The sequence below is a fragment of the Athene noctua genome, chromosome 13 (genome assembly GCF_965140245.1).
Source record: "Athene noctua chromosome 13, bAthNoc1.hap1.1, whole genome shotgun sequence".
Classification (NCBI taxonomy): Eukaryota; Metazoa; Chordata; class Aves; order Strigiformes; family Strigidae; genus Athene; species Athene noctua.
The window spans coordinates 961,368-977,144 of NC_134049.1; the positions used below are offsets into that span (position 1 = coordinate 961,368).

Sequence of the window (15,777 nt, forward strand, 5' to 3'; positions counted from 1 at the left end):
AGAGTTGGTGGACTACAGCTTCAAGCTTTGTAGTGTTTCTCACACACTGAGAAATAAAGACTAAATGTTACAATATTACAAGCTTTAGTGGAACAATAAAAACAGAAGCATGACCCTACTCCCATGTGGAAATGTCTCAGAGCTTCACAAAATCATCAAGTGAATATAGAGTGCTGGTGTACTCAGCATACTGTGATATAGGAGCATTGTATCATCACCATTTCTTACTGTCAGAAAACATAATGACAGGAGAGAAGGTCGTTGCTTGACTCCTTATATGTTTAATATAGTGGGATCTAATATGTCACCTCAAAGAATTGTTCATAATATAGCCACAATACAGGCTTTTAACAATCTCCATTCCACAACTTACATAGTCTGAGGATGGGTGGTGCTGGTTGGTGTCATGCCATCAGTCTCACCTTTTGCGTTGACATGAAAATATGGTGCCAATTCCTGCCATTCAGACTGCTTTTTGCTTAGACAGATTTATTTTTGTAAAAAATATATTTACATGTAAGAGTTAAACTTCTCACTAATCTGTTCATCCTTTTGCACAAGGAAGTTGCTACTGTGTCTGGAGAAAACTACCATTCTGTACAGCCTCTTCCAGACTAAGCAACTGAATCACAGACTGGTTTGGGTTGGAAAGGACCTTCAAGCCCATCTAGTTCCACCCCCCTGCCCCGGGCAGGCCACCTTCCACCAGCCCAGGTTGCCCAAAGCCCCGTCCAGCCTGGCCTTGAACCCTGCCGGGGAGGGGGCAGCCACAGCTTCTCTGGGCAGCCTGTGCCAGGGCCTCACCCCCTCACAGGGAAGGATTTCTTCCCTATGTCTAATCTCAATCCACCATCTCAGTTTAAAACCATTCCCCCTCATCCTATCCCTCCCCCCTGATGACGAGTCCGTCCCCCCCTTTTCCTGCAGCCCCTTTCAGCCCTGGGGGGCTGCTCTAAGGTCTCCCCGGAGCTTTCTCCAGCCCCTGAGCATCTCCGTGGCCTCCTCTGGACCCACTCGAGTAAGTCCATGTCCTTCTTACACTGGGGAGATCTATGTGGTTCTTACATTAACTGCTATACTTTCATTCAGCTTTAAAAAGAAAATAGTCACTGCTTGAATGCAGACCTTGCAAGTTTTGTTCAGAATGGTCCTCCAGAGAACACAGTCTCTTGGGACAGCAATGGGGAAACTTTCATCAGCACTAAGAATGCAGAAATTCATCACCTCTGCAGCCAAGTAAATACTCACTATTCTATGGCACCACATATTCCATCAAAACAAAATTACTTAATTACTTTTGGGTTTCTCTAATATTTTTTTTCCCCCAAAGATGTCGCATTCCCTGCTGAATATTAGATTGATACTGGTTAACTGGAAAACAGTAAAGTTAGCCAGCATGGAATGTGACTTCATTGCTAAATAAAAGGACACTTCTACTGTGTCATGACAGGGTCTCTTACTGATGTAAATAATGTAGTAGAATAGATTCAGCACTACTCTGTCTGCTTAATGATATGAGTTCAAACTTTTGCATGAGGAGAAGGCTGAAAGAGAATGTTCAAACAGTACTCCTTAAAGCTAACTTTCTGTGTCAAATACATAAAGCTAACTATTTTTTTATTATAGTCTTAACTAATAAGCTGGAACAAGACTTAGGAAAGCTCTTCCTACCATATTTTCACAATGAAAGCATAATACCCAGCAAGGAAGTGTTTCTGCAGCTGGAAGAAGGGAGAAAAAAAGAAAAAGACAACAGTGAGGTAGAATAAATGGAACAGATCTTTTTCTCCCTCTTTACCAGCAGCACAGTGCTGGGATGGAAAGAGAGTGCCACATTCAGTTACTTCCTTCCACAACACACCAAGAAGCAGAGCAGCCGATTTTGTTATCCAGCTCCAGAAGCAGATGTGGTTTGAATTTCTATGCACACGGGCATGAGGGCATACACAGACGCAGGCATATGTCTGTGTACCCTGCTATTTCCACGTGCTCATGTTTGACTGAGAAGGCCTATCTGTAACTTTTTCAGTCACCCACAGCCTGTAAGCAGTTCAAGCCCAACTCCAGAGCCAGGGTTATGCTTTGTCACCAGGAGAAGGGCTGTAATAATGCATGATTAGTCCAAATCCCTGAGAAGCAGCAAGGCAGCTGGGACTACTAAGCCTGGCATCACTAGATGGTAGCAATCGAGCTGTGCACTGCAGTAGGGAGACACCTGGAAGCCATTTCCTGCTTGTGAACTGATGTCCCTCCCCCTTCCTCTCAAAGATAAGGCTATGCACTGTGGCTTTTGGCCACAGTGAGTTTTTCAGATTTGTAATGTCAGGAAGGTTTGCTTTAAAGGCACCAATCCTGGTCTTTCATTGCATAGTCATTACATACATCAAAAGACCAATTTTTTCCCTCTGATGATTTTTTTTTTTTTTCAATCTCTATTGACTTCAAATTTTTCCCAACTCTGAAAAAGTCTTTGCAATTTCATCTTAAAACTGGCAAATGCACTTTAACAGGCTAGAGACTGCTTAGGTAGTTACCAAGCTTTCACACTGCCAATGCCAAAGGCACTGATTTCTAGCCATACCTCACTAACATACAACAGGTTAAGATTTGCACACACCCCCACTCTTAAATACTTGAAGTTTCCTTGACTGTGCAAAGTAAGCACATATTTTGTCCATGAGAATGGATCTGAGCAGTATCTCTTTTGTCAGTTGGGTTTCTCTTGTGCATTGTAATTCTTGCCAGGAGATGTCTTCTGACTGTTTGTTTTTTTTTTTTTTTTTCATTTCTGGAAATATTTCATTTGGCAGAACTGTCTCTGTTTTAGCTACTGGGTAAGGTGTTGGTCCCCCTGAAATCAACAGGAGCCACCAAATTCTAAGATGACAGAATTTTTCACTTCCTATCTTTAAAACCACTTATGACTAGAAGTATGCAATGCTTTGTCAGTTTGAAAATGCTTCAGCCTTTTCTTGGTATTTTCTGTGGAACTGTTGGTCTTAGAAAAATTATTATCAGAGGAGGAACACTTGTTATTTCTGACACAAGTTTATGAACAACCTCCAAATAATTAATTTTCTTTTTGCTAAAAGAAATATCAATTTTCATAGTTGAACTCTAGAAATTTTTGAAAACAAATTAAAAAAAAGAGAGCCAAATGTTAGGAGGCCAATAGAAATGGTTTTGTGAAGTCTTATGCAAAATGTCACTCATATTCTTCAAGATTTTGAGAAAGTTACTTTTTACCTAAAGACATTTGTTTTAATGTACAGTTCAGTAGTATTATGTTATGATACTGTTGCAGTGGTTGTAAGATTTTGATAATTGATTTTCATCACTTAACCAGTGATCTATAACTGCAAAGTCTGAATGCAGGCTTAGCCTCCAAGTCTGCCTGGGGAAGGTAGAACGTTTTTAGGGAAGTCACACTCTCGCTCTTTAGAAATATAAATGGTAACAAAGTATAAGTGGTCAGAGTGCATCAAGGGCTGCCTCCTACCAAAGGAGCCAAACTGATACTAGAGCCAGCAGGACAGAGGCCTCACCAGCCAGGGCCCGGTCCCGCAGTACCAGGGCTAGAGAGCAGGGAAGGCTCAGGAGGCAGCAGGGGTTAAGCAAAAGTCCAAATACCAGACAAGTTTGCAGTGGCGAGGCAGGTCCAACATGAAGGCAGGCAGGCAGTCTGCAGGTCAGCGTCAGCCCAGGAACCAGCAGGCAGGACCACGGCAACAGGCAGAGCTGAGATCAAACTGGGAAGCCAGCCCAGCTCATGATCAGCAGGGTCCACAGCCAAGCACAGGCACACCTAAAACACCGCTCCGACAGGGACTGAAGCTCCTGGGCCCACGGGCAGAGGCCCCAGGTGGGGCTGGTCAGGGCCATTAAATCCCATTGGTGCACTCAGGCCCCTGACATAAGTCAGTAGAACATCAAATCTCATATTTTCATGTATAAGCAAGAAAAGGGGAGAATTATGTTTGTCGTTTGACCTGTGCTGCATTTTCTGACCCCTGAGTGCCTGATTTCTCAACCATGATATTACAGTAATGCTATGTCTACCCATAGTTTATATAAACACAGAGTATGTTAAACAACTGACTTATGATGTGAAGCTTTTGTTTTCACTAAATTCTAGACCATCTGTGTACTAAAAAATTTCTAGACTTGGAAAGATCTGATCTATTCAGTTCTTTCACTAAGTAGTTACAGATACTCCTGGAGTATTCTTCTGTATGTACTTTGACATTTGTATTTCATTCCTTTTTTCATTGCAGTTAAGAATCTGTTGGATCTCAACGCTTGGTTGATACTCCTGTACTTTTGAAATGTCTTCTTTTCTCATCTTAAACCTTTAAAATTCTCTATTCATGTGCTGTTCAAATTATGGAAATTAATGCAAGCTTTTTTTCCCAAGGCTTAGAGTTGCTAAAGCAGAGTTTGAGGTCACCTGATTTCTGAGAAAGGTTGGTCCATGTCTATCGATAAGCAATATTTTCTTTTTCATCTTTCCTAGCTGAAGCAATACATGCTGCTATCTCATATTCTGGGACACAGAGCAGGATGTCAGCAGCACTGCAAGATACAGTTAAACAGGTACTCCATACCTCTTGGATTAATTCCTGTTCAGGGCGACGTGTCCAGTTGGCTAACCATATCCCTCATGCTATAATTTACAAAATGCATGATTCTCCTCTTGGCAGAGAGAAGATTCAAAGCATACTAACTTCTAGGAAGTTCTCACTGGGGATATTTGGGCAGATGGGACCCATTTCAGTGCCTCCTGTAAAGGGATTTGATCCCAGCAGATTGTTTCAGTGGTTACCGCAATGCAGTTGTTTGTTCCCTAGTTCTGGCTGGCCAGGACTAGAAGCAAAAGAGAAACAACAGGTTTTGTTCCAAGTGAAAAGAGTGAATAGGTAAGAAGTTAAGAGCATCAGTGCTGGGTCAAGCCAAAAGCACATCTAGCTCAGTATCCTGTCTTGAACAGTGGTCAGAGATGGGTGTCTTGCAAGAGGGAAACACTTTTTAACTTTTCCTTGCAAAAATTATTTCCTCCACACTTCTTCTTCAGCAAAGTCAGCAGGACAACTGCATAAAAGCTAGTAATTCATGTTTTATGCAAGACAAAAGGGATCCAGGTCTTGCTGATATAAACAAACAGCACTGTTTCAGTGCCGGTTATCTCTGCTTGAGAATATGACCTAAAACTTTTACACAGAAAAAATAGACTAAATTTAGACTAGTAGCCATATCAAACTTCATGACCTCATGATCAACTTTTGATGTCTTCTAGCAGATCACAGCACTGCTCTGTTTCTAGTCGTGACACTTTGTTTTGATTTCAATAACCTAATATGAATTAAAATAGCAAGTGCATAGCAACACCTTTTTAGAATGAGTGAGTGATGCTAATAAGCATGTTTTGCCAAGACTTTCTGAGCCATGGCTTTCATCTCGGCCCATACAATACATGTATGATAAAAAATAATTAACCCCTGAGCTTCTGGATAAAGGGTTGTGAAAAGCTTGTGTAAAATACCAACACAAAAACTGTAAGTCAGTGTAGGAAAAAAGATTCAGTGTGGTCACCTGAAATATAATCACTGTACTCTGTATTTTTAATAATAATGTTATTAACATCAGAAAAAATGGACACGGTCTGACAGTAGACTGATGCAGCTAAAAGGAACAAAGCACTACAGAGGAGGATTCCTGCTCAACATAAAAATGAAAAAGATTGTGGGCATGGACACAAGCAAACTGCTGTTTGCATCTAGTGGAAAACTGAGGGCTCACTAAATGAAAGGGTTAATGAAGGGATTACAAGAATGAACTCCAGGCAGCCAGTGGATTCAATTCCCCTAGATTGTTGGGACTACAGAAAAGCTGCATATCTTTCTTTGTCTCTTGTAATTGCTTTGTTCATTACCCTCCTAAATCCTCAAATCAAACAACAAACAAGCTGAGCCCTCCTGTCACACAGACACAGTCTTGCTATTAAAAAGGTTCCACTTGTGAAAAAGACTCTTGTCTATTTCTGTGCTTTTTAACATTTTATCCTCTTATCAGGTTGAAGGTCAACAGAACTCACAAAGAAAATATTCCCGTTTGTTTCGCTGGCAACTAGTACTTTACTGGAGACGCATGGTGCATCAGACCGTGACAGTGCAGCCTTCATATTTAACCTGAGTGCAATTTACAACTCTGAAAAGGCAGCTAGTGTTGGACTCAATGATCTTAAGGGTCTTTTCCAACCTAAATGATTCTTTGGTCCTGTTACGGGTTTCTGCTACAACAGGTTCAGCGTATCATTTAGTTTCTCTTCCAAGTTCTGGAGCAAGCCCTGTACACTCCAAATTTCTCTCACATGGCATTGTATAGTGCAAATCTTCTTGCATCCAGCAGTTCAGCAGTGCCTTTGCTTCCCTCAGGCCTGATGTGTAACTTTTACCATTACTCCAAAGCTACATCATTCACCAGTCTCCATCCTCATCAAACTGCAGCTTAAGCTGAGGGAAAGGCAATAGGCTGGCTATCATTTGAGGTCTGGTAAGCTGCCTCTCACCCCACATTTTCCTCTTCTACTCTTTTTTTGTATGGTGCCTGAAATGCAGCCAACCACCAGTACCAGCTACCAGCCATTCCAGAGATTAGTAGTCAAGTTCCTAATTTGTTCTACAGTTTGTTCCCTTCTGCATCCCTAAGGATACTCCCACAGAACCATTACAGTTAAACAAGCAAAGCAGACTGATGATCAGGACGTGAAGTGGAGCACAAGGAAAAAACTCTGTGTGGGTCAGTCACTGGGACGTCTTGCTGGAGAGTGAGTCCAGCATGGGAAGCTGTGCTGTAGAGACTGGGTCCAGCAGTGCAGACATCTTGCGTATGGTGGCAAGACTGTAAATGGCAAATTGTCAAACTGCTGCCTCAGGAGAAGTGCCCCAGGTCCCTTATGATGGAGAAATTTTCCAGAGATTAGTGAGATGTCTGTTAATTTTCATACCTCTCAGAAAACTAGCTCAGTAAAGGAAGGGGTGATTTAATGTCTAGGAACAGAGCAGGAACGAGTGTTAATTATACTTGATAAAGGATAATTCTACCACAGGAAGAATATATACAAGTATTTTTGTTATTATCTTAAATTAACCAACACATAATATCTATAAACTCCCTGCATCCCTGAAGTTTCCAGTCTCTCCATGGCCTCAGTACTTGAACAACATTTCATGTCTCCCATTCTGAATCATCAGACTCTGCACCTTCTGATAGGAAACACCAGCAAAATGGCAGAGCTTAAAGATAAATCCAACACACATGACAGCCCGAATGAGAGGGATTTCTAGAAGCTGCTTATTAAATTCTATTTTTTTTAAACATTGTTGGTCTTGGATATGACTTAGTGTTAGAGGTATAATTGCATTCATTCTCAGCAAGGAAACAGAATTGCTTAACTGAACACTTTCCTCAGTTTTCTTCTTTGGCAATAAGATGTCTTGATTTAGTTTGGGTTTGGATGAAGCTGTTAATAGGCTGCATTCTGCAGAAGTGTCTATTAATCTAGTAAATTCAGATGCAGTGCATGCATATTTTACATGGGTAAACCTATGTATTTGAAGTCAGTGAGCTTAAACTGTGTGCTGTAATTAGAGGAATGAGCCTCAGGTTGCTTTGTCAAAACAGTCTCTAATTGCTGGATTCTAGGATTATTGGATTAGAAGATTAGATGAGATGCCTGGAAATCTTAAATTGGAACATCTAGTAAAGTAAGTAAGGCTTCTCATGAATCAGAGTTACAGTCATCTATAAACCTTGCAGTTTGTCTAAGTTGCTGTAGTAATTCAGATGCTTTCATGGTAGGACAATAGGAAGCTAACTACATTTTCTGTGATCTCCCTTCTTTTCTAACCCATTTTTCAATTTCAAAGAACTTACTAAGTTTTCTGCCTGAGAATCGATTGCCATCTTTCATGTAGCCATGGGTGCTATAGTCACTCTGAGCGTGGTCTGTGGATCACTAAGCTTCCTTGCCCATATGTTACTAAAGGGATCTTGATACCACCCAGACGTTGCCCGACCTTGCAGTCTATGTTTATTAATCACATGATGGTCAGTAAGCACAGCTACATTTTTTACAGCATTCTTACAAGACATATTCTGTTGTCAAAGCACTCTGCTTTGGTTAAATGGTGTCTCTGAGTCCCAAAGAACGTGATAGACTAAAGGCTCTCCCCTTTTTTTCTCAGTGCAATAGCAGATTCACTAGCAAGTGCAGTCTTCACACGTGGCACACAGAAAGTTGTTCTTATCTCACTTCCAGGGGAGACTTAGTACTAAGATTTCTCCAAGCTACTGGTGCTCTCCCTGCTTGGTCCAACACGTCGCACACCACACATACAGCTACGAAGGCCCCAGGAGAGACCATCTATGTGCTGTATGGATGTGTGTGTACTAGTAGAGAAGTAATGGCACAGTGATAAAGATTACCAAATAGGGAGGGAAACTTTGGGCTCTGGTTCAAGTTCCTCTTAAGAAAAATGCTGTGAAGTTGGTCATGTCAATATGGAGCTGAAATGTCTGGTAAATTCTGCTGGGGGTTCTGAACCTATAGGTTTAGAGTCCAGATGTTTCAAATGGGACACGATATAACAGTACTGTGTTGCTCTTGCCTGAGATGGTTTGTAAGTTTTAGGAAGATGACTTTTAATTAGTATATTAAAGAGTTTCAAAACTTATTACTAATACTCTGTCATCAAGTTTTGTGAAGCAAATAGAAAAGGAATTCTGTTCACAAGCAACATGGAGACAGCTGTTCTAGCTGTATTCCCAAGCTGTTAACAGAAGAGTCGTCAGCACTTCAAAGCACCACGTTCCCATATCATTTCGTATTTGCACTGCTAAAATAACACCATCCAAAATAAAAGCCAAAACACCGAAGTGTCCCGGTATGATGAAGATCATGACTGTCTGAACAGAATGATCAGTATGGGAAAGTGTAAATCATATTCTTATTTTCTGGTACACTTTGGTACAATTTTGGCATCTTTTAAAATCAGCTGGTATTTTTGTCACTGATTTCCACAAGGCCAGAACTGTGATTTTGGGGTCTGACAGTCTTGTCAGGGTTTAACATACCTGAATTAGCAGAATTATATGTAGTGATAACTTCCATATTTTCAAACTGAAACTGTAGGAATAAAAAAAGATAACAGTCTAGCACTTCATTCTTTGATGACAGAGCTCTATCAAAAATAAATGTTTTCACTAAAGTTCCACTATTTCAAAAATTTCTGTCTGAGGTAGCACAGAACTCTCCAACATACTTTAAAATAGTGACCTGTGTTTCTGTTTAACCCAGGGACTGTAAAAATGGTTATACTAGCAAGTAGCATAAAATTAGGAAATAAATAGCTTAACAGATGTTCAGTGGGACACATTTTTCTTCTCTTGTGGCTGCCAGCGCACTGGCACTGAAGGTACCTGCAAAAGCCCCTTGCATGCCTGAAGTGCAAGGGCAGTCTGACGAGGACTTGTCTGAGTCAGAAGCGGGGGGTCTCTATCACTGACAAGAAAGGGAGCTGTAATGTAGGGCAGGCCTTCTGCCGGCCCAGCCTCTCAGCCTGCAATCTTCAGGGTCTGTTTGCGCACAGTTTACAGAGGTGTAACTATACTGTCTTCAACCAGTATTCCCCACGTGCACCAATTAAAGTCTAATCAGAGTACAGCCTTTCTTGAACTACACATCCTCCTGAAGCACTTACGTCTGTGAGACATTGTGGCAAAACTCTCACACACAAAAAGCTAGAACACATCGCCGGTAAACAGGGACAGAAGTGGGTATGAATCACTGCCCACCCCCACGCCCACCCTGTGCCCTTAGGTAGAACTATGAACTGGAGGCCTTGCAATCAGAAGGCATCTCTGGCCTGGCCTGAATTGCTCTCACAGGTAACATTATTCCCAAAGATCACGATACCACTCATACATGATTTGGGGGTCAGTAGAACCACTGCTAACTTTATGTCAATCAATCCTTTTTGTGTGCCACTGGCTTTAAAAAGCCAGTTGGCTTTTTTGGCTTCTCTGACTCTTAAAAGATACACAAGATACAGTTATAAAGGTTTTTCTGTTCTCAGAGATGTACAGAAAGGGAGAAAAGTGTAGAAGGTTATAGTAAGTGTGTGAATCCTGCCATTTAGATTATAAAAGGATTTTTATAATCAAAAATATCCTGGCCAGAAACAGTTTCAGGTTTCTTTGGTATTTAGAAATCCTTTGCTAAACAAAGCAAAAATGAATGATAAACAAAATCAAGCTTCCTTTGAGCCTGATGTTCCTGCAGCTGCACTCTACTTTTAAGAGTAACCCATTAGCAATTAATTTAGAATGACACTGGCAAGCAGTCCCCAGACTTTAATTAATGTCTTTTTGACAAGCTCATAATCTTTCTAGTTAATAAAATCTCCCTTAAATTAGTTTAACTCTGATTTCACTTAATGTTGTAAGCAATTGGCATCAAATCTAGGGTATTTTACAGTACTTTCTAATTTAAAATGCTTTTAAAAAGAGAATTTACAGTTACATTTTACAGAGCAGAAACAGCATTTGATGAAGGTCACCCTCGACCCAGTGGCAAAGCTGGAAAGAAAATCTAGGTTCCTGAATGCCGTTCAGTTGGGTAAGCAATGGTGCTGTCTCCCGTCTCAGCACCTTGCAAGGAAAGGATTCGATTCTGATTCCAAGTTGCATCACTGATTCATTTTCTTTATGCCAATAGCAGGATGTTAGAAAGTTACAGTATAACATTGTGACTAAAGTGTAGGGAAATATTCTCTGTAAAAGTTAGTAAAATACTAAGTATCAATATAGGACATCTTAGGGGTCTTTTCATTTAAATTTGTGCTCTTAATATGTGCGTCTACTTTTGAAAACTTTGCCCTTAATACTCTGTGACGCTTGACCCATATGTCCCAAACACAGACCCAGTCTACGGGAGGACATCATGCAGCCACATTACTGTGTCCTGCAGAATAGGAGATAATACTGTGAATTGGAAAAGATGCTGAGATAAAATCTCCTTTGACCTCTTGGTAAGTAAAGAACTTTTATACAGATGTTCTGAAACATGCTATACATGTGCCTGTTACATATGTATATTATGAGGGGTAAAATAATTATTTACTATCCTGAACTCATTTTCTTATGTAGATGCTGTAAGCAGGTAATTGTTTATATGTAAGATCACCTCAACCTTTCTTTCTATTTTGCCTACAGAATAAACAGAGGTGCACAATTTACTGTCAGGCTTTGAGTGTGAAAGGTTTTTTCAGAATTTAGAAAACTCCAACGACCAGAGTGTAAAGTCTTAAACTCATTGCACCTACAAGAAAGGAGATCTTTTCATTTTAAAGCTAATCATTGTTTTGTATCTAACAGACAATTGTAAAAAAATATCTGTCTAAGCACTGGATGACTCTACTGTAATTTACTGCCATGGGACACTGAATTAAGATCATTTTTGAAGGTAATTTTTGCCAAGTGAGGATATAACAGTTTTAATTTGGTGATTTACAGGGATGGCTTGTTTTAATTTTTACTTTTCATGTAAGATGAGGAATGAGGTGAAAATGAGGTATGAAAAAAAACAAGATTTGCTTATTAGTCTCATCCATCTTAAATAAATGCAACAGCCTAATTGAAAAATCTGTCTCATTAACAAGAACTAAGATAATCAAGATGGCTGAGAACGGCAAGCGATGCTATGCAACTTAATTTGATCCCAAGACCAGAAGACATCTCACCATCTCTAGAAGTCGTGAGAAGTCTATCTATGCACTCCAAAAGTATTTGTCTAGGACACGTAAAACTGAAAATAACATGTTACAAACACCCTGTAGAACAGTTTTAGTAGCAGTAGGAATCAGCTTGTACCATGACCTTAGAATACTAACTTTGCACAAAAGAGTTATTTTACGTTGCTTCTTTGGTTTTTGGTTTTTTCCTCTTCTTAAGTCAACGCTGACAAGACATATTAGCTAGTGAGGAAAAGCGCAAAAAATATTTTCAATCAGTAGGATATTCTTCAGCTGAATTTCTACAGTTGTTCCTTAAGCGCCTGCTGCCTACGTCAGTATCAGCATGCTGAACCAGAAGCCTTACTGCTGTGACAATCCCTAGGTTTCTGTGGCAATGATAATTCCATTCCAGAAGCCACAGATTAGAAAATGGTTTCTTACAGTGAAACACCAAACAAAACACAACATGATCTTCCTCCTTTCTCATGCGTGTTAACTGCAAAAAGTGTCTTTGTCCGGAATGTGGCTCTGATTACATTTCTCTATCCAAAAATAAACACGGTGCAGAAGAAAAGGATATAGGGAGGGGGGAAAGCCTGTTAATGGGCCACCCTCAGGAAAACCTCACAAGATCTACTGTCTGTCTGTGCAAGACATGGAAGAGCTAAGGAAGTGATCCCAGCTTGGTGGTCTTCTTTTTAATTAAAACAAATGAGACTCGCTCAGCTGCTGCAGATAAATATTTGATGAAAAGAGACAGGGACAGATGTCAAAAAACTGTAGTAAATACGGAATATGGCTAGAAGAGCAAATGTTACAACAGCACTTTATATTTAGAAAAATAAAATAAAATCTCTTTACAGAATTCTATTAAGATCATTCTAAAAGTGGAAAGATTAATTCTTCATATTCATTTTGACAAAGTAGAATGAAAATACAAGTGCATATAGATAAAGAAAATGTTTTAAGTCAACTTGTTGCACATTATGTGCTTAAACAAAAGGGTTAGTTCTTGGGCCATTGATGAGACAGAAGACTTCAAAGGTATTTTTATACTTCCGTGAGAGTTTATGTTGATTTTAGACTGACTAATAGAGTTTTGCTCCGAAAGATATATTAAGGATGCACAGTGAGAAGGTGCCTAGCAAACTCTAGTAACAACATCCCTATTACAGTAATCTGTCATAACATTTGTAAGTCGTGTCCTTCATGAATGGTTAATTTTTAAAGGTGAATGAGGTACCATTCCATCTTTTCCTATAGTCACAGTTGTATTTACCAGTACACTTGGAGCTAACTTCAAACTTCACCTTGCTCTCAGTGGGGATTTACACAAGATGACCTCCAAAGGTCCTTTCCACTTCCACTTCTATGACTTGATAGTATTATGTCCAGATTTTAGTTCACTTTTTAACAACTTTCTATGAAAGAAATGATCTAATGGAATGAACTTAAAAATAGGCCATAAAAGAAAGCCAAGTCATGAAATAGAGGAAAAACCTCAGTAGTTGGCTCTTTCAAGATTAATGTCTTCATTGTTAGCATTTTATTGACATTGCCTGCTAGTTTAAGGTCTGATCTTGCCTTTTCTGGGTGAAATGGATATTTCCATTTAGTCCAATGTGAGTTATACATCTGAGTGTAAACAAAATGATTTTATAAGTAGGCCCTACAAAACTGTAGATTGAGTGTGAACCACAGGAGTTTCAATGGAAATATTTAATGTGACACCAACATCTAAAAACAGCACAGTGATTCAGGTCACCAGAAGCTGGATAAATCGATAAAATCCAAATTCTGAAAATATAACTACTAGAGTTACGCATGAATACAGTTCTGAAATATATACCTGACTCTGAAGAGGGTTAAGAAGAAAAAGTAAAAAGTTGATTAACTGCAGGGGGATACTATAGAGCTATAGGGTCCAACAATAGGCACAGGTGAAAGCAGAGCAACATCCAGTGACATAAAACAAAATTTAAATAAGTTCAGAGAGATGAAGAAGAAATTTTAAACACTGAGGAAACGTAACCTTAGCTGGCAGTGAACTTTCCATAACTGGAGATAATTAATTCAACCTAGAATTCTAATGACTATGTATTGGTTAAATTGAGAGGTACGGACCTCTATAAAAACTACAGGAGGTACTTCATAGCTTGCAGAAGGTCAAAGTAAATGATGGTAATTGTCTCTTCTGGCCACAGTATGTGCAGATTTGTAGTGTTCAGCATAACAAGCCTCTTGAGGTTTTCTGGAGCTGACATAAAACTCCTAATCCATGGGTCATGCAAAATACCAGCCCTTTCTGTTGTTGCAGATTTCAGACAAAACCAAAGAGTGATAGTCTCAAGTGTAAAACAATCTGACAGGTAAATTTTAACTTGAGGATCAAACACAAAGAACTCAATAGCAATCTTGCTTGGCACAAATTTACTTGTGATCTGACAGACCAGTCTGAACCCAACAAGCTCCCAGAGATAACAGTTTGTCAATTCCCCATTTCAAAGGCAGCATGATAATTGAAAGTTTCCAGACATATCACATGGAAATCAAACTTCTAGCAAACAGCAAACCTTCTGATAAAGGCCTAAGCCTAATTCCACACAAGTCAACGACATACCCCAGCAGCTTTCAATAGAAGTTGAGGGAGGCTCAAGGTGAAAAACAACTCTGAGAACAGTTATAATCACCTCAATCCCCAGTTAGGACAGAATCAATGTGAGAGGATTCTTTACGAGTGGTGCCTGGGCTGAGAATTTGCAAAGAGAGAGCTGCAAGGATCTCTGACACGGAGCACTTTAAGGGACCCTTGCAGAAGCTGATAGCATTTGGCAAGGTCAGCATGTCCCTGGTTAGCACGGGATTACCATGCCCAGCTGAGAATTTACATGGAACCTGACAGCAATTACCCCCTTTATTTAGCCCCAGGCTATCTACAGGCTGTCAGCACAAGCTGCAGCCAAACCCTTGTGCTGGAGTGTAAACACACAGAGTGTGGCTGATGAAGCAATAAATAAAATGAGTAGGCAGAGGGGGGGGCATCAGCTTTGCCTCTGTTTTCTAAACAAATGTAAGGGCTACAAAATGTACAATGCCTAAGATCCACGGCATGTCCACTGCAGGACATGAGAGAGGCAGGGAACTGATACATACACTGTCTCTGAAGGTGGCTCCAGCTAGAACGTGACTCGGCCTCACACCAACCAAGAGTGACCACGCTGGATCCGCGTGCACCAGTGGCAGACATTCAGAGTACCTGTACACCAGTTCTGCGCTACTGGAGCCATCTCCCAGCCCCACTGGTGTTTACACAGGCAGAAACTGGGCACCTTCTCTAAGGACCGTCCCTTTTATTTTTCAGATTGCAAAGGAAATGGATGGGAGACATGTCTGGTGTTCCTAATCATCAGCGACGTGTTTTATAGAGATCCACTTCTGTAAAGACTTCTGTGCTGGGTCAGATACAAGCAAAGAGGAAAAAAACCCAGTATTTTTCCAATTCCTTGTTTAAAAAGGTAAGGAGAAGGCCCCAGAGTCATAATCACTCCTTCCAATCCTTTACAGATGATGTTAAGGCAGACAGAAATGAAAGGACTCACCAAGATTATGCCACACAGTCAGGATTTAAACTCAGAACTTCTGAATCCAACCCCAGTGCCTGAACCACACATTCATTTTCTTCTCTGTATTCCCCCAGAGTCTTAGGCCATGTGGCTACTACTGGTGAAATGAAAAACAGGTGCAGATCCACAAACAGATGGGAGACCAGCCCTGGCTGATCTCTGGAGGATAATACAGGGTTGTTTTCCGGCAAGGAGGATTCCAAAGAACCACAGAGGCAGCACCCCTGCCCTAAAAGTGAAGCTGCCCTGCCTGACACTAAATGTTATCTTCAGCAGCCCAGCAAGTGGGAGTTTTGAGGCATGGTCTGTTGTCTGTCAGCAAAGGACACTGCCTTACTGACCTCTCAAGACTTGCAATATTG

At 40.4% G+C, this 15,777-nt stretch overlaps 1 long non-coding RNA gene across 1 annotated transcript; it reads left to right on the plus strand.

Moving 5' to 3' along the window:
- The first annotated feature begins 4,511 nt into the window (after window positions 1–4,511).
- On the plus strand, window positions 4,512–15,402 carry LOC141965629 (uncharacterized). The gene is made up of 3 exons (XR_012634490.1): window positions 4,512–4,593; window positions 10,978–11,087; window positions 15,154–15,402. It is a non-coding gene; the product is annotated as an uncharacterized LOC141965629 (long non-coding RNA).
- The last annotated feature ends 375 nt before the right edge of the window (window positions 15,403–15,777 follow it).